At 34.2% G+C, this 20,638-nt stretch overlaps 1 long non-coding RNA gene across 1 annotated transcript in view; it reads left to right on the top strand.

Moving 5' to 3' along the window:
• The first annotated feature begins 6,421 nt into the window (after positions 1–6,421).
• The window catches only part of LOC125124358 (uncharacterized), an 80,093-nt gene continuing 65,876 nt past the window's right edge, over positions 6,422–20,638 (top strand). The window contains exons 1-2 of the long non-coding RNA XR_007134286.1: positions 6,422–6,465; positions 7,998–8,081. This is a non-coding gene — a long non-coding RNA (uncharacterized LOC125124358). The remainder of the gene's footprint in view (positions 6,466–7,997; positions 8,082–20,638) is intronic.

The raw sequence follows: 20,638 nt of genomic DNA, 5'->3' as shown, positions 1-20,638 counted from the left end.
ATAATCAGAGATGTTTTCTCAATAGTTAGGAGTGCATCTTCTGAATTTTTCAAAGAAAAGGTACAACTGCTATAATTAATTGAAGTTTTGAGGTTGGTTTTATATTCTTGATAGTTTCAAATTGAGATTTCCGTACTGTCATTTGTTGACCAAAGTAGGAAGACTTAACCAGCTAAATATGACAAAGCATTTGTTTTTGTCTTTGCTGTTTTGCATTTTGAAGATGACAGAAATGAAATTATATATAATTTGAAAAGAATAAGACAAGGTTAAAAAGAAAAGTTGTTCAGTCCTCACTACGCAGGAACTTGAACTTCTGTCTCTTCTTTTTCCCCTGCGGCACTAATTTGCCTTCTCTGTGAACTGAGTATAATAATCACGCTTTGCTTGATTGAGGACACAACTTTATGAAAATTTACTTTAAAGGCAAAATTTGGCAGACAAAATTTTCCCTCCATAAAAATACCTTAAACACTCCTGATGATAAAATGTAAAAAGGAGAGGCTCAAAATATGAAACCTCAAGAAGAATTTCCACGGACTGGAAATCTGTGGAAAGATCATTTGGCAAAAAGCATAGTACCATTAAGCAATTTTTCAGAGATTGTGAGTTGAATTGGACTTGGATAAAAATAAAATGGTGTATTCAGTCAACTAGGGGTAAAGAAGGTAAATATAAACTCTGTATATCTCCAAGCATTGGATGTTGGCTTATTTTGCTCTGCATTGTAGTATGGGAAGGAGCTTAATTTTACTATTGGCTATTTCACAGGAAAATGGATTTCTCTAAAATGTAGGCAGATTTTAATGAAAAAATATTCTCAGTTTGGTTTAATATAGGGACAGTGTGCAGCTGTGCAGCTTTAACCATGTGTTCTCATATCTTATCAAAATATACGTTCTCTCTAATATTCTATAATCTAAACACTTAAAAAATATGTAGTCCAGGGTGAGAGACTGGAAAAAAAGTTAGATTTTACTTTTGTTTGTGTCATAAATATTGTGGGGGAACTTGCACAGAGAAATGTATTTGTAGTGTATCATATAATGTCAAGTACTGCGTTGTTATGGCTGAAGAATTTCATAAATACTTCCTAGTATAATCAGAAAGATCAAAAGAGAAAATCACCTGGAAAACTGTTTAAAGTTTCCTTATCTCCTTTTAAAAATGACATGCTCTAGTTTAGTAGAATATAAATAAAAACATATAGGATAGTTTTTATTTTTATGTATTTCACTCCTTTCACTGGTACATCTTAGCCTTGATATCTTTTTCTTTCTTTTTTCTTCCTTCCTTCCTTCCTTCCTTCCTTCCTTCCTTCCCTCCTTCCCTCCTTTCTTTCTTTCTTTCTTCCTTCCTTCCTTCCTTCCTTCCTTCCTTCCTTCCTTCCTCCTTCCTTCCTTCCTTCCTTCCTTCCTTCCTTCCTTCCTTTCTTTCTTCTTTCTTTCTTTCTTTCTTTCTTTCTTTCTTTCTTTCTTGCCTTTTTAGAGCCACACTGGTGGCATATGGAAGTTCCCAGGCTAGGGGTTGAATTGGAGCTACAGCTGCCAGCCTATCTATGCCACAGCCAAAGCAATGCCAGATCTGAGCCATATCTGTGACCTACATCACAGCTGACGGCAATGCCAGATCCCTGACCCATTGAGCAAGGCGAGGTATTGAACCCTCATCCTCATGGATGCTAGTAGGATTCATTTCTGTGTGCCACAATGGGAACTCCTGAGACAGTTTTTCTACTCTGCAATTCAGAAAATGGCATGGAGATTTCTTTATGAAGACAAATTTTCACCAGGTCTTGCCAGGCAATATATTAAAATGACATTGTTTTTTGAAAGCTTGTATGGGGTATGAGGCCACAACTCAGTAACAGTTAAAGTTATAAAATAAAATATCCACAGGTTTATAAAGTGCTAATAACTGTAAGAATTCATTTGCTGCTTAGAAAGTTTACTGACTTTCATAATCTCTCTCTTAAAAAGTAAGCCTTATTCTGAAGAGCTGGGTCTTCCTGCTGTGTGTACATAATTAGCAGTGATGGGAATTAGATAAGCACATGTAGTGCAAGTTCATCCTTGCTTTATGTTGTGCTTGTCAAGAGGGAATATGAAATGAGATGTGCTGTTAATGCTTCAGTGCATTGTGGACATACGGCAGGATTTAGCAATGTGGCACCCTAGGAGGATATTTGCTTATTCTTCATACGTGGAATTGAGACTCACAGTACTCTCTCTCTCCTAATGTTAGTAAAGAGTAATAAGAAAAACAACTGGCCATATTTTATGACATAACAGAGGGTCCCTTTTCATCATAAATTGTGCCTAATAAGACTCTTCATTAATGAAGGTATTTTCTAAATGTTATTTACTAGAAGTGTTATTGTTTGACCTCTTACATTTAGATCTACACACCATGTGGAACTGATTTTGGTCGGTAGAGAAAAATAAGGGTAAAACTCTCTATCACCTATCTATCTATCTGTCTGTCTGTCTGTCTGTCTGTCTATCTATCATCTGTCACCATCATCTACCAGTTTATATCTATTCCTTGACAAGACATAGATAGACATACAATTAATCTAGCAGAATTTATTGAACTATCATCCTTTCTTACTATTCTGCCATGGCATCTTTGTCATACATTAATGGTTAATAAATGTGCAGGCTTGTTTCAGTGCATCTTCCTTTACTCTTTTAGTCCATTTATGAGATAACCCCTTGGCCTTATTACTGTAGTTTCAGAACTAATCTTATTATTTGATCTATTCTTTATTTTGTTTCTTCAGAATTTTCTGCTAATCTTTATCAGTTGATGTATTCAACTGAACAAAGAAAATAAAAAAATATTTTGAGGTATAATTTTCTCAGTTCTCTTAATTCTACTATTCTAGATGCATTGGAGAGAAATTAACTCAGTAGATGGAACTTTTATGGCATTAGAGTTTAATTATCTCTTGAAACTCTGGTTGAGCAATCCCGAAGAGCTACTCATGATTCCTTACATACCCATGTAGGATTCAAAACAAACTTGTAATATATCTACAGAAAATTTTTGTGAGTTTTATGAGGACAGAACTTCATCTATACCTCAATTGGAAGAAAACCAAAACATTTAAAAAATTAAGCCTGGATTCACTAATGTCATATACTGTCCCATTTATTTAGGTCTTCTTTAATTTCTTTCCTTTGTGTTTGTAGAGATCTGGTGCATCTTTTGTTAGATTTTTTTCATAAGTGTTTGTTATTTTTGATGATATTATAAAAGTAATATTTAAATATTAAAAAATTTTCATTATTTGTTGGTGTTATTAAAAAATAAATTAATATTTTGAATATTGATCTTCTAATCCATAGCATGATACATTTACACATTACTTCTCATAGTTCTGTGAGTTCTTCTAGATTTTCTATGTGCATAATCATCTACCGCATGTGTCTGTGAACAACTACAGATTACTCCTTTTAAAATCATTTGTATTTCTTATGGCACCAACTTCAATCTTTATTACAATCTAGAAAGAGCTATAATCACATTCATTGTCAATTTCATGTGGGAAAGTTTTCAATATTTTCCCTTTAAGTACAATGCAGATTTTTTTTTTACAAAGGACTCTCCTTGTTATATTAGCAATGGCTTTCTCCTCTTAATTTCACTAGTTTTTGTCATGAATGGGTGTTTGATTAGGATGATCATGTAATTTCTTCCCCTTACAATATTAATGTTATGGAAAGAATATAAAAAATTCCTTTTAAAATTGCACCTCCCAAAATTAAATACCTAGACATAAAACTGAGCAGAGAAGTGAGAGAATTATATGCTGAGAATTATAAAACATTTATCAAGGAAATTAAAGAGTATTCAAACAAATGGAAAGATATCCCATGTTCCTGGATTCAAAGAATCATTATTGTTAAAATGACCATACTACCCAAAGCCATCTATAGATTTAATGCAATCCCTATCAAATTACCTATGACATTTTCCACAAAACTAAAACAAACAATCCAAAAATTTATGTGGAATGATAAAAGACCCAGAATTGTCATACCAATACTGAAGAAAAAAAATCAAGCAGGAGGCATAACTCTCCCATACTTAGGACCATATTAAAAAGCTACAGTAATCAAGACAGTGTGGTACTGGTACTAAAACAAACATAGGCCAAGGAACAGAATAGAGATCACAGAAATAAACCCAGACACCTACAGTCAATAAATTTTTGACAAAGGAGGCAAGAAGATAAAATTAGAAAAAGCCTCTTCAGCAGTGGTTCTGGGTAAACTGGACAGCTGCATGTAAATCAATGAAACTAGAACACATCCTCCCACCATGCACAAAATAAACTCGAAATAGCTTAAGGACTTAAACATAAGACAAGACACCATAAAACTCCTAGGAGAGAACATAGGCAAAACATTCTCTAACATCAATTATGCAAATGTTTCTTAGGTCAGTATCCAAAGGCAATAGAAATGAAAGCAAAAATAAACCAATGGGACCTAATCAAACTTCCATGTTTATGCACAGCAAAGGAAACCTTAAAAAAAAGACAAGCTACAGAATGGGATAATATAATCACAAATGATGCAACCAACAAAGGCTTTATTTCCAAAATATACAAACGAGTCATACAAATCAACAACAACAACCAAACAACCCAACTGAAAATGGGCAGAAGACCTAAATAGATAGTTCTCCAAAGAAGACATACAGATGGCCAGCAGGCACATGAAAATACGCTCAATGTTATTAATTACTAGAGAAATGCAAATCAAAACTATGATGAGCCACCATCTCACACTGGTCAGAATAGCAATCATTAATAAGTCTACAAATAATAAATGCTGGAGAAGGTGTGGAGAAAAGGGTACCCTCCTACACTGCTGGTGGGAATGTAAATTGGTAAAAACACTATGGAAAACAGTATGGAGATTCTTCATAAAACTAAAGCTAGAACTACCATATGATCCAGCAGTCCCACTCCTAGGCATCTATCTAGCCCAAACTACAATTTGGAAAGACATATGCATCTGTATGTTCACAATAGCACTAGCCCCAATAACCAAGACACAGAAATGACCTAAGTGTTCATTGATTGATGAAGGGGTTAAAAAGATGTGGGACACATACACAATGGAACACTACTCAGCCATCAAAAAGAATGAAATAATGCCATTTGCAGCAACATGGATGGAACTAGAGATTTGCAGACCAAATGAAGTAATTCAGAAAGAGAAAGACAAATACCATATAACACTAATAGGTGGAATATAAAATATGGCACAAATGAACCTATCTACAGAAACAGAAAAAGACTCACAGACATGGAGAATAAACCTGTGATTGCCAAGGGGGAGGGGGAGGGTGTAGGATGGACTGGGAGTTTGGGTTTAGTAGGTACAAACTATTACATTTAGAGTGGATAAATAATGAGGTTCTGCTGTATAGCCCAGGGAAGTGTATCCAATCACTTGTGATAGAATGGGATGGAAGATAATATGAGAAAAAGAATACATATATATGTGTGTGTGTGTGTGTGTGTATATACATATATATATATATATATATATATATATGACTGGATCATTTTGCTGTACAGTAGAAATTGACAGAATACTGTAAATCAACTATAGTAAAAAATTTAAAGAGAATATTAACATTGTGAAACACATTTCTTTTCAAGTGTTAAAATAAGCCTTGCTTTCTTGAAACAACTGCGACATTGTCTTTCCCTCCCTCCCCCATTTTATATCTTAACTAGAATCAGTTAGCTAATATACTGTTTAAGATGCTTGTACCTGGGAGTTCCCACTGTGGCTCAGCAGGTTAAGAATCCAACTGGTATCCATGAGGATACAAGTTCGATCCCTGGCCTTGCTCAGTGGGTTAAGAATCTGATGTTGCAGTGAGCTGTGGTGTAGGTCACAGACATGGCTTGGATCCAGCATTGCTGTGGCTGTGGTGTAGGCTGGTAGCTGCCACTGCAATTTGACCCCTAACCTGGGAACTTCCATGTGCCACGGATGCACCCCTAAAATGAAAAAAAAAAGTTTGTATCTATGTTTTTCAGAGATATTTGCCTATAATTTTTTTTCTTGAGGTGAATTTCGGTGATTACTATCAAAATTATGCGAATATTGTGAATCCAAGAAGTCTCATCTTCTGTTCCAAAAGTGATTGTATGAAGTATACTTAATTTCTTCTTAAAATATTTTTTAGAATTAATTGCTAATATCTTTTGTGTCCGAAGTTTTCTTTCCTTAAATGTGTTTAATTATCCATTCAATTATTTGATAGATGTAGGACTATTCAGAATTTTCATTTTTTTATTAAGCCAATCTTTCTAAGTCCTGTTTCCATGAATTTATTCCTTTCACCTAAATTGTCATATTTTGGACATAACATCCTTCCTTTGTCTCTTTCCAGCTATCAACTATCTAATAATAGCTTTTGAAGTTTTCAAATTTGGTAAGTACTTTTTCCTACTTTTCAACGCATATTTTTACATTTTATACTTTCTGGGTCACTGCAGTTGGGATTAATAGAAGGAAAGTTAACTGCTCAAATACCTCACAAAGCCAGCTACTCCTCTACTAGCACAAAGCCCCATATCAATAATTTTGAAAGTTGTAATTTATGATTTTCAAAATTTTAAATGGAACAATAAGTAAACTAACAATGTATACCTGTGTGTGTGTGTGCATACACACATAAAAGGAGAGAGAAACAAGAAAGAAAGAATGAAGGTTCTGACAAAGTGATCAGTTTGAGAGTAAATACTGAGTAAGTTATCTTCCCTTCTATAAATGTTTTTCATAATTTTGATATAATTTAACATCTTTATTTAATTGTGTGAATAATGTAAATATATTGACATAGTATGAGTTATCCAGGTGTTGGTTCCACCTTTTTATAAAAGTACTTCTTAAAGTATGCCCCTAAACCATCAGCAACTTGAAGAATTTATTAAAGGCAAATTCCTGAATTGAACCCCACATCTAAATCAGAATCTCACAGGGGATTATCCAGAAAACTATCCTTGTAACCAGCACTCTAAGGGAGTTTTAGACACTGAAATGTGAGTTTAACTTCTTCGAGATTAACGTATTTAGATTAACCCTCTGCTGGTAATTCATCAGACTAGTTTTGCCAGATGTTCAAAGCTCCCTCATTTCATAAACATACACTTTGATATGATTTTTTGTACAGAGAAAAGAGAATATCTTACCTGAGATGTAGGCTACCTCTAAAGATAGACAAGTATTTCAGCATCTGTCTGATCAACTGAGGTTATGAGTGAGACCTTTTCAAACATTTCATTGATCTAGTTTAAAAGTGTAATTGTTTAACCTCAAAACTATTTGGTTGACTAAATCCTCATTCTGTACTTTTTTTTTTTCAAATAAAGAAGAAAATGAATTAGGTAGTTGCTCTAAAACTCAGCCAATAATGAATCAAAGGTCGTTGTGATATATGTCCAGATGTTCAAAAGGAAATGACTATCATTTATCATTTCTCAGTCTCTACTAAAACAATGCCAATTTAGAGTGGGAGAATATGATCACACAAAATGTATCTTTTTCTAGTAACTAATCAAGGCTTCTTTTCATATGTTGTTGCTTAATGACTTGTGTACCACTTTTTCAATATTTTTACATTCAAACAATATGTAACAGGAAAACACAACTATTATTTCTGTTTTGCTTTTGAAGTTAAAAAAAAACCAAGCAAACAGTTCTCTAAGTAAATATTAGAATTTCTGGTGGTAGTTTCTACTGAAGAGGAGCTAACAGCTATTAACCTGAGTGCTAAGTGTTGTGATATTAATAGGCTACTCTCTTGACCACATATCTGTGTTCCCTCCCTACTGTCTCATGTTCTGTGCTAGAATACATTCTCCAGGACAAAATAATGAAATAAATTCATTATATTTATATTCTATATTGATGTACCGTTAATTTGTGTATTCCGTAACCACCTCGCTTGAACTATTCTTGAAGGGCTGGATGGTATGAAGAGCCAAGAAAGTCTTTACTTCTGCATTGAGCTTCGCTTATACATGAAGATAAGAAGATATCTAGGAGGTATGGTTAAGTAAATATGAATGTTTTGACCCTCAGTTTACAAAATGTGCTAAAGTGATTTTCTGCATTTGGGTTGATAACCCTTTCATTTGCTCTCTGCACTAGGAAAAAAAACCGTAAAAGTAATCTGATTCAACCACCCAAGGAAAAAACTTATAAACACTAGATTTAAAATCCACAACATGCAGAGAAACAAACACATACACCTATGTCTACCTGCATGTCTGACTCAAATTAGAGCCCTCAGTTCTTTTTTTAATAATATATTTTTATAAATATAAAAATCTCATCTCTTAAAAAATGTGGCCATTCATATTCCATATTGATATTCAGTATCTTTACTAGCATAACTGCTATGGAGAACTGTAGGAAGTCTTTCCTTTCAGAAATTGTATGAGAAATTTATACCATAATCACTTTTGACTTCATAAAAAGTAATGAAGTTATATTTTGAGGTTTTTAGATACCTCATTGAGATTATTGACTAAATGCTATATTACTGTTATGACAAATTTCAGATGATCCACTTTAAAAAGTAAAGATAGTAAACAATGAAGAATACAAATAATACTTAGCAATATTTTTCCTTCAAAATAATGTTTGAATTAAAATTATATTCTTACAGGAGTCCCTGTCATGGTTCAGCGGGTTAGAAACCTGACTAGTATCTGTGAGGATGTGGGTGTGATCCCTGGTCTCGCTCAGTGGGTTAAGCATCTGGTATTGCTGTGAGCTGTGGTATAGTTTGCAGATGTGACTTGGAACCACGTTGCTGTGGCTGTGGCATAGGCTGGCAGCTGCAGCTGTGATTTGACCCCTAGCCTGGGAACTTCCATATGCCACAGGTGCAGCCCTGAAAAAAAATATATATATATATTTAGTGCAGAAATCTTTGAAACTTTGTCTAAGGCATTAAATTTGCCAATGAAGTACTCAGAGAATCACATAGGTTAGCCTATAATTGAAATTAGTATTAAGTTTGATTCTGTTTAGTAATTGCCCATTAAAAAATATATCTTGATGTTATTTAAATAAATGTATTAGATGTTTATTGATGAAATAAATATTATATATTTAATAATGAAGCAACTGTATTAGATACTTATTAATGGAAATAATTAATAGAAAGGAATGAAAATTAGTCCTCCCTTTATTTTCATCTCCTATAAATCCATTATATAGTCAGCATTATTTCCAAATATATGAAAGGAAAAGAATCGTTCAGAATATCATAAAAATTTAATCAGATCCCTTACAGGAACATTTGGAGACAATTGCTATCTGCTGTAATCACTTCCTTCAGTCTTGATCCTTGAGGTATGTTTGAGGTAACATAATTAATATTCTTTGTCTTTTGGGAGTTATGTGTAATTATTCTGTGCCTCATCAGTCTACGGCTACATGCTCAACACATTAATGAGAATTGCTCTTGCCTTGTCTGCACAATGTACTAAAAGAGAAGTCAAATCCTTTTTCTGAACTTCAGGGACCCATTCCTTGCCATGTATTATTCATTTTAAGTAACTTAATGTCACTGGGAGACAGAGTTTCTGGCCTTGTATGATAAAAGATTTTAAGTGAGGTGCAGTTACTTACTTATTGCCCATGTGCTAGTGTGCTTTTCCATGCACCTTTTTTTGGCATATGAGTGACAAGAAGTCATCAGGGCAAAGTCATAAGCAGAATTTTTATATTAAAACTTTAATGTATCAGTGCCCAGGGTACTAGCTAATTCCAGTTTTCTAGTCACAGAATCTGAGCGAATAATTTAGCATCTAGTGGTTCTCAATGTACTTATTATAGTTCACCTTATGTCTCTTAAATCAAATACAGAATTATCTCCCAAGTGCTTCAATTGCATGTGTCAGTGACCTTGAAGGGAAAGTTTTATTAGCAGAACTCCAATCTCCTCATGGGGAGCATACCAAAACTTTTAAACCACAACTGTGGGTATAGGTTTGGAGTGAAGACAGTCCAAAATGTGCATACTGGAAAGAACATTGTAACCTTTCTTTTAGTTGTGTTGGATTACAGAAAAGAAGGTAAAAATGATCCTTTATCTTTTCTAATGATGAAGGCATGCTTTAAAATATTCCTTGACTGACAAATATTTGTTTTAATACATGCTTTGTCAATCAATACATATATTACTTATTGGAACTAAAGAATGACAAGTATGAGCAGTTCAGCTCTGGAATACCTGTATCAGAGAAGCTTGGGGCCAGCAGTTTTGCTGGGTGGGTGGGTTCTGACTTGGAACCATGTTGTACTTGCATAATAGACTCACTGTTTTTACTTTATTAGTCTGTTCATTTGTGAGTGGTCTGTGTCTATTGAAAATTTGGTCTAAAGCTTCTCTCATGCTAGGCCTTGGAACTGCTATGTCGTATTGAAATATTAGAACTAGAAAGGACTTCAGAATTCTTTTAGAGTAACTCATTTAACGTTAAGAAAATCGAGGGCTAGAAGTTAGAATGACTTAGTCAAGATTAATTCTTTAAGCTTTAATGACATTTAAAGCTCTCTTAATTCTAAAATAAATTAACATGCCTGCGTGGCTCACTGTTCCTAAGTAGGTATCAAAAAAGCACAATCAAACCAAAATTTTAATTTTTTTCTTATTATATGATCGACAATGCTGTCTCTACTCTGGGTGTAAGAATGTAATTGCCAAGGAAACTAGTAACAATATAATGTGTTTTTAGAGCAGAAGTTTTATATAATTTAAACACAAATGAAGGATATATTTTAGTTTCATAATTTACATATTATATATTTGTGAAGTTGATTTACCATGCAAAGGGAATTTGTACTTGGAAAAGATTTTCACTAGTATTATACTTGCTTTTATGTTTGTGATGCTTAATGAATAAGCATTCTTTTTCTTAAATGAAAAAGGTACTTAACTATAATCTTATTTACCTTATGCTGTAGTTATAATTTTATTTAAGAAAAGATACTTCATGTTGTCATTTTAGAAAGAGATTTTTGGTAGGAAGTAGGAAAAAAGAAATAAATTCAGTTAACTATTAATGAAATAAAACTTGCCAAGAAATCAAGGCCAAGTCCAACTTAGTACTGATTAAATAGCAATTACAATTTTAGAGCTATTAGGACAACAGGGTGAATTGATTTGGTTCTATTCAGTCCCAAGGAAGGACAGATGTGCATTGTGTTGACAGATGCAATCACTTCACTGAATGATGCTCTGGAGTGGGAATCAGGAGAGATGAATCTGTGTTACTGGCTTTACCAGTAATTTTGGAAAGCTTGTATTTTACATCACAAATTTTTAATCTATGGCTGTTATTGCTGTTCTTGCCTTTTTCGTATAGATTTTGATGGCCGAAGAATTCTGTAAGAGGGTGTTTGGCAAATTTAGACAATGCTTTGCATTTTTTTCAATGCATTTCACTACCCAGAATATAGTCAAGGGCTGAAAAATGTCTGTTATTAATGGATATTATAGCACTTCAGGAGTTTGGAACAGTAGAATAATTATTACCTGTATTAAAATTGTTATTTTTCAAGGATTAAAGACTTAGTCCAATATCTTTAACAGAGGTCTTGCTTCTCTTTCTCATACCCCTTTACATGTTTTCCCTTTGCAAACCTTTCTTTCCTTATTCACAACTGTCACCCAAAGCTGAATATCTCAATAGTTCCTCTTCAAGCTAATCTCTCTGCCCCAAGCTTCAAGCTCTATTTCTTCATACCAGTTGTATCTTTCCAAATTATGTCTCACTTGCACTTCAAACCCACCCAATCTCTGAATTAACTTTGTTATTAATCTTTATCATTAAATACCATTCTTTTACCCTGAACCTCATTATTCATGCTAGGAAATTTAGAACTGTTTATATAAAGTTTGTAGCTCAGTGTCTGATACATCGTAAGACTTATATGACTAGCAGTGATAGCCTTATGGTGCACTTACCATCTTTTAATGAATTTGGCTGCTACAATTATCACATCTTTACCTTGAGTAGGCCTTATGATGCTAAGTTTTTTCTAGATCATATGTCATCAAGTCTCACTTGAGCTTAGAAAAAACTTCAGAAGCTCAAACTACCTGAAATTTGGTGGCATTTGAGGTCCTTAGTTATCTGCATCCCAGCCTCCAAGGTTCTTGGTTCATTCTGCACCACTGCCAGATGACAGGCCTACTTCCCACCTTTGGAATATGCCAAGCACCTTCATATCTCTCGATCTCGTTTGTTCTACTTTTCCCTTCCTGAATTGCCCTTTCTCCATTTTACTTCATAGAAAAATTCCAGACCTAACAATTTTATCTGCTTCAAATTCTTCTTGACTTCTACCCCTTGTTATACACAGAGGTAAATTACTTCCTGCTCTAGAAATTCTCTATCATTTGTTAACACAGCTAATTGTAATTGTTAATTTTGTTGGCTTTTATCATGTTTTTGATACCCCAAGTGTTTAATATATATACATGTATGTATACTTTATGGGAAGGCACTATTATTATCCACATTTTATAGATGAGAAACTCTAGCAAGAATGGTTAAGAAACTTTCCCTAAAGATCAGACAGCTGTCAGTGGTGGAGTCAGGCTCCTGTGTCTATGTTATTGCCCACTTTTTATTGCCTCCCAGTAGCATTAAACACTGAATGGACTGTCATGTGCTCCAGGCATATCTTTGAAATAAAGGGAAGACCCCAGCTCTGCGTAATGCATGCATTAGTTTCTCAGTAACAAGAACAATTAGGGACAATTAGGATGTGATCCCATTAGGGCTGTATAAGTGATAGCCGATTGCAAATGATTTTCACTGTTCAAGTGCTTTTGAAAGTATAACTATCCATAATACTGAATAATCAACTTATATTACTAAGGGAGTGATTATTCATTTTTGTGACTTGCTTTTTTGTCATTTACTGACTTCACCTGTGGCTCATCACTTTTTTGCTGTTTGTCTGCTCATTAGTATGCCCAACAGAAGAAGATAGAGGGGGTGAATTCTAACCATTCATCCTTGTTGGGTACTAGAGTAGGGGAAAGTTAAACTACTGGACAACATAATGCTTAAGGCTATAATGTAAAATTTTATGGATACATACTTACTTTACATTATTACCGATAACCAAAGTTTATTTAAAATTTAAGAATCATGTGTTGAGTATTTACTATGTGTTGTGTTTTGTGAACTATATTAATTGCTATTTTAAGAGCCAGGAAGGGTGTGTCTTATATTTTCACCTTTTAATATAGAGCCAATCTGAGCAATCTCATGAAATAATTTTCAACAATATGTATTAATTAACTTAGAAGTTTTCGTAAATACACTTGTACAAAAATTCTGACTTTAGGAAATTTTGTTCACTTCTCATTGACTGAATATATCCCAACTCCTTGTTTTGACATTTACAGCCACTTCCTATCTTAAATCTACCTGTACTTCGATTTCCTATCTCAAGTCTTTCTCTGAGGGTTACTGTGAAGCAGTAGTAAAATAAACTTTATGTGCAAAGGGAACTCTAATCATCTGCAGATGATTGTCTTATTTTTAAAGTACAAATGAAAGTGCGTGAGTGAAGAGGAGTAAAAACACCAAGTCAATGCTACTTTATCTGCATAACTGAAACTATCCTTCTAATAATATAGACACTAAATTTGTTGACTGAGAAATTATATGAGAATATCATAATTTTGTAATTTACTGATAGCTATATAATGGTGTCAACTTAAAAAAATGCACAACCTAAAAGTTGAGAGTTAAGTTTTATTGGGGGCAAAATTAGGACTTAAGCCCGGAAGACAGCATCTCATATCATCTGTTATGTGATCATTTATTTATATCTTTTCAAAACCATACTCCTCAACTCTTCGAGGAGACTCCAACATATTCAAGAAAGGCTTTGGCACTTAAGATTTTCCTATTAATTCTATTCTATGCCTCTGCTTGGCTGATTTCATCTATTTTACTGTCTCAAAGCCCTAGCCTTATAATCCTTTGGCCTTCTCTAATTTAAAAATCTTAGCAATCTATTCAGTTTCAGCAATTCCCACTCAACATTTGAAAAATCATCACTTACAACTGATCAACTTGAAAGATCTCCTGTCTTAGATCTCATACCTGTATTATTTTATTTCTGCCATAGAACTTGTTCTTTTTTCCCCTTGACCATCTGTTGCTTCACTGCATTACTAATCTCCCACTCCTCCAGCCATTTCTAGATTTCACTTGTCTTCTATTCAACCTAGACTCTCCTAGTGACCAGATCATGTTCTCTCACTCATAAACTTTTGGTGTTCCTGCTTTGTCAATCTCGAACCATCTGATTTGTTTGTACTTGCATTTTGGGCTTATTTCATGGCCCCAAATCACGTAACTTTATAATTATCTCCAGTATAAGCCGTATAATGTCCAAATGAGAATATCGTAAAAGGAATAGAGACTTGAAAATGTATTTTTTTTTCCAGAGGTATGTGAATAGTTCAACTTGACAAGCTTGGTGGGGAATAAGGAATACTGTAACTGTAAAGGTGAATTAGACTTACATCATATAAGGGTCTAAAGTACCATGCTAAGGAGTTGAAATTCATCCTATAGGTAGTAGGAAGTAGATGAGAAAAATCTAAGTGGATGAATAATATTCTTAGGTCTGCATTTTTAGAAATAAAATTATGGCAATAGTGTGAGCTATTATTGGTTTGTGAAGAATAATTGAAGGCCATCAGACTAGTTTATAGGCTATTGAGACTGTGCAGTCATGAAGCACTGCAGCCAGAAGTGGGCAGCTGGAATAGGAACGAAGAACTGTTTCTCTTTCACAGTGTTCTTTAGTGAACTTGTGTCTTGCATAATATTTATAATGGATTGTAGCTCTATAGAAGATGTTCAGAATAATCTCTGGGCTTCTTAACAAGATGGCATGTCAAGTTATCTTTCTCATAGTAAACAAATGTGTTACCAAACTGTCTTCCCTAGATAAAGCCTGGTATGTATCTTTCCAGAGATATACTTATTATACTTACTGCAACAAGGGGATTTAACATGTAATGTTTGTAAAAAATTTTGAGAAGTAATTCATTGTGCAGAAATTATGCCAGACTGCTATTTAATTTCTATAAGAGAAGAGAAATTATTTTTCCCCTCAGTGCTCTAAATAAGGTAACACCATTGAACTTATGCTGAAATGATTTGAGAAGGTTATGATTGAATTGTCACCAAGATCATAACAGTCTCTGCCAGCGAGGCAATAAAAATGTTTGGAAGTACTTTCTACTTTTAAAGGAGCAACTGAGCTTGGCCATAAAGCCTGGTCAGTGGTTATTGGCAGTCCTCTCTGTGTTGCTTCTATGACCACAGTGAGCTAAGTGAGTTAAAAGTCCTAGGTAACTCTGATTGAGGACCCTCAACTTTAGAAGAGGGGTGGCAGCATCAATAATAGCTTGAACATTCCTTGGTATTGCCTTGGAGAGGAAATAAAGAAACAGTCTAACTTCTTTTGGCATGTTCCCCCTCTATCTTCTGTTACCCTGAAATTTCCAACTTACTTTAAAAGAAAAAAAAATTCTAAGGTCTGGGCTGAAGAGAAGAAAATTTCTAATTTTGTTAGGTCCTGTAACATTTCTTAGTCAAGTGTTTTTTCCCCCTTATTTAAGATGGTTTGTTTTCTGCAGTGGCAGCATAGAGGTGGCTAGAACCTTTCAAACAGAAACAGGCATAGAGGTGGCTAGAACCTTTCAAACAGAAACAGGGACTTATTTTGAAAAAGCATACCAATAAATCAAAATTCTATTCTGACTACTCTGACTCAAGTTTCTTGCTACATGATCTTAGTTTTTTTTTTTTTTTTTTTTTTTTCGGTCCGGGGGCGAAGGCGACACCTGCATATGGAGTTCCCAGGCTAGAGGTCAAATCAGAGCTGCTGCTGTCAGCCTATGCCACAGCTCATAGAAATTCTGGATCCTTAGTCCACTGAGTGAGGCCAGGGATAGAACCTGCCCCTTCATGGATACTAGTCAGGTCCTTAACCTGCTAAGCCAAAACAGGAACTCCATACATGACCTTAGTTTTATATTTTCCTGTCCTTTGAAAAGTTTTAGGAGTGTGCACAAGTAAGTTTTTGTGTTCAGTTAGCCATCGTGGAGAAGAAATTCAATCATTAATCTTTAACAAAGTCTGTGAAGCAGACATTTACTAATTTAGCCTACTTTAATTTGAATGAAACTGATGTTTTATATAAAACTTTATTCATCTTTTACTGTAGTCCTCTTTTTTCCCGCTGTACACTCACTATATTCTTTCCAGCTTCTGCCATGTTAGTTGTTGGAAGGCGGAAATTGAATTTCTCATTTTTGAATCAGTGTAGCCTCTACACAGTATTACTACCTCTTTGTCATTTAATATTATCAAAATAGTGTGAAACCTATCTCAATAGTACAACTGTTATCCCAGGTGAAAAAGCATTTTTATTAAAATATTAAGTCACTTGAAATTATGTCAATATGATCATGTAAATATTAACAGGGCCTCTTTTAAATTTTGTTTTATTCAACAACACTGCTTTGAGCACTTATATTTCAACATTTTTGTTAGGGACTTGAAATACAAAGAGAGATAAAATGAAGTCCTAGTTGTCTTTATCAAAAGGAATCTTTGAATTCTTTTCTTACTAGTTTCCTGTTGCCTTCAGCATAATAGAAATTCAGTACTTCTTGCCTTGTGGACTGTGTGGAAAATAAGGTAGTCTGTCTGACTAGGGAGGAGAAATTGGTTCTGATAGATTTTAGATTCCAGAGCTTTTATTCCTTATCTCACATATACACACAAACCCATATCAAAATGGCTTATATGTATATATATACACACACACGCTTATAGATATATATGTTTATGTATGTATATGTATGTACAAATGTATCTGTATATATATATATGATATATAAGCATATGTATGTTCTTACATGTATACATATTTGATATATGTGTATATATGCTTTGGACCAAAGCTATTTCCGTTCTATCATTGCCAGTGGAGTGGGAAGAAATGTGAAGAGAATATGTTCTTACTCCCAACAACAAATCCAACTATAGGATGTATCAAATCCTAGATTCTAAACATGTCAAGATCTATTGGGAAAAAGGAAACATCTGCTGAAATTTTTTATGATTTCAATTAACAAGAGACTGGAAATGAACATCTGCGGTTGATGATGTTCAACATGAACAAGGTAATAGCTTAGCTCATTTGGGGTTTAGATGCTTCATATTTTTCATTTGAACAATTTTCCATGGATATCATGCATTTCTACATGTCTTATGAACCAAGGCACTGTCTGTCTTATCTTAGACTATCTGTTTAAGGATGTTTGTATAGCAAGCTCCCTTGGAAGAGGAGGACAATGTCTTGCGCTATGGTTAAGGGCAGATTAGTTTACTGTTCACTGTGATAAAGATAACATCTGCTTCTGGGGCAAAGTTCAAGCAGATTTACTGCCCATTACAAAATATTTGGTTTTCCTAAGCTCCAGAATTCCTTTCCTGTAAGGTACCCCACTTTGTGTACAGGTATTGTTGGCCCTCTTGGCAGTGACTCATTAGAATTTGGCTCAGCGAACTGGAGCAAAAATGATGATATTCTGGCTGCTGCTAGTGCTATGAGTAACAAACTGCTTTGTTTCTGACTCAGGAACATAGTGTCTTTAAACTGTGAACATGAAACTATGGCAGGCTAACTTGTAAGCTTGCAAAGGGGGTGACAAAATCTCAATTCCTTCATACTTCTTAACAGATACAAGGGGTTGATTTCCTTTTAGAGTCAAATGATCCTAAAATGGACCATCCTTAGTATTTATCAGTGATGTGATATCAAGTTCTTTTTCCCCAAATCATAACAGTTTTATTACTATTACTATTATAAAGGTGACAAAAGCTAAGACGATGATTTGAACGCTGCAGGTTGAAATGTCCCCCTCCACAGGAATATTATCATAGGATAATTGCATGGTTTTGTTGTTGTTCTTTTAGTTAACTTCTAGACTTCTAATCTTCCATGTAGAGCTCTACTTTATCATTTTTACCTCTTCACAGTGCTATTCCTTTTGATATTCTTAGCGTACAAAACCTAGGAGCATTAAAGGATCTAGGTAGGACTATAAATACAGAGTAGTTGCAGACCAAGCTGTTTACAACTCTGGGGATAAAAGCAAATGGCAGGAGTGTTCTAAATGCAATGCATATAATTTTAGTCCTCTGTTCCATCTTTTCTATATTAGGACAGATTTCCATCACCTATTTCACTGCAGTCCATATTGAAGTGAAACTTTGCCAAGTATTTTATTGAACATTATTTAAGGATTAAAAGAAAAACACTGTATGTTTTAAGTTCATTTTTTGTGTGTGTTATGAATACATATAGGAAATCTCTAATCAATATCTCTTCATAAAAAGAGTTCTTGACAGATAAAAGCATGAAAAATACAATTTTCTTGCTCTTTGTTTTCTCTGCGTTATCACTGACTATGGCCTGCTCACTAACAACATATATATATGTGTATATATATGTATATGTGTGTATATACATAATCTTTTTAGGGCTGCGCATGTGGCATAAGGAAGTTCCCAGGCCAGGGGTTGAATTGGAGCTGCGGTTGCCAGCCTATACCACAACCACAGCAATGCAGGATCTGAGCCATGTCTGCAACCTATACCATAGCTCATGGCAACGCAGGATCCTTAACCCACTGAGAGAGGCCAGGGATCGAACCTGTATCCTCAAGAATACCAGTCAGGATCATTACTGCTGAGCCACAACAGAAACTCCCTAACATATTTTTAAAGTAAGCCTATCAATCAGGTAGTGGGATCAAGCAATTTTTGTGTAATTTGGTTCTGTACCTGTATCAGTTTTTCTTTAGATCATAGACTTCTTGAAGGCAGAGCCTCTTTCTTACTTATCTTTGAATTTCCAGCACTGACTCCATTGTCTCTGGATTATAGGAGGTGCTCAGTAAATGTTTATTTGTTTGAAATAATGAAAAAAACTGGATTAAAAAAAGATAGTAAAGAGACATACTTTCAGTGGAATTATTGTGAAAATGGTTTAGTTCTGGCAGAATAATGCCTTCCATTTCAAATATCCATTAATCTTTTAAAATGAGGCAGTGGTAATCTTCATCTGCTATTTTATAATTATTTAAGTATTCCTCCTTATAATGGGTCAAATAAACAGATAATTATAGCAAAAACTAACTTATAGCTTACCAGTGCTAGGTATTGTTCTGATCTCATTTAACCATCAAAAATCTAAAATAACTTGACAATATTATTAATTTTATCTCTATTGTGTAAATGAGGAAAAAGCATATTGGGAGGATAGATAATGTTCTCAAGGACACACAACTAGTTTCAGGACAATATGGAGTCAAAGGAAGACCACTTGATTCTAGGCTGGTGTCTTAATATTACCTCTTAGAGAAAGGTATATGTACGAATACATACATTAAAAATAATTCACAATTCACAGCAGCAAGCTAGAAGAGGTTAAAAAGAAGCTGAAATGCAAACTATTTGAAACAATTTTCTATCTCCACAAACTTAAGTTGGCTTTAAAAGCATTCTTGATTCATCATATATAGATATATGTATGTATGTGTGTGTGTGTGTGTGTGTGTGTGTGTGTATGTGTATCCTTTGCAAGAGTTTACTTTCCAGAGATTCTAGCTGGAGCCATTAAATGTGAGCACTGGTGGGGAGAAAAAACTCACATTGTATTTGAACTTTATAAAGACCAGGCCACATAGCATGTGTACAATAAGTGCTTTTGTGATAGACTCATTTTAAATTTATTAGTTTTAGTAGATTCCAGTTTACATACTACTTCATATCCATTACTCTTTTGTGATAATGTATATCCAGATCTTAGGATATAATATAGTATTGATTCTTCAGTAAATTTCATGAGTCTTTATATCATATCAAATTAAGTCACTGGCAAATATTTTCTGGTGGTTATTCAATTTATTGTCATTTTAGAGTAATTCTATATGTGTATAAATGTACAGGATAAAAATAAATAGATTAAGAATCAGAAGTTATGTCAGAATATATCATAAGAAATGAACTTCTTCAAATGGTAGCTTTTTTTGAGTTCTTGGAATTTTAATGTTCATATCTAATGAAGTTCAGGAATTTTTCAAAATAATGGCCTTTAAATTTTTTTTTAAATTGCAAATAGCAATCTAAAATTAATTGAAATAACTTATTTGGCATCATCCAGAGGACAAGTTATAACCAAGCACTGAAATAAGATGTGGCACTTGGCAGTTAGTTGGCTTTTGTGTTGGGTGGATTTTTCAGCCTCCACTCTACCAATACCTTGGACTAGATCATTCTTTGTTGCGGATTTACCCTGTGCCTGATACAATATTTTGCAGAATACCTGGTGTTTAGATGCTAGTACCCCCTCTTGCAGTCATGACAATCAAAAAATATTTCCAGATGTTGCCAAACATACCCTTGAGGGCAAAATTGCTTCAATAGAGAACCACTGTGCATTGGTGTTTAACAATATGTTTAAGTGAAGAG

This window comes from Phacochoerus africanus, chromosome 4 (genome assembly GCF_016906955.1).
Source record: "Phacochoerus africanus isolate WHEZ1 chromosome 4, ROS_Pafr_v1, whole genome shotgun sequence".
In the NCBI taxonomy this organism is placed as follows: domain Eukaryota; kingdom Metazoa; phylum Chordata; class Mammalia; order Artiodactyla; family Suidae; genus Phacochoerus; species Phacochoerus africanus.
Note: the sequence above shows the minus strand (reverse complement) of the source record. Positions and strands in the feature narration are given on the sequence as shown.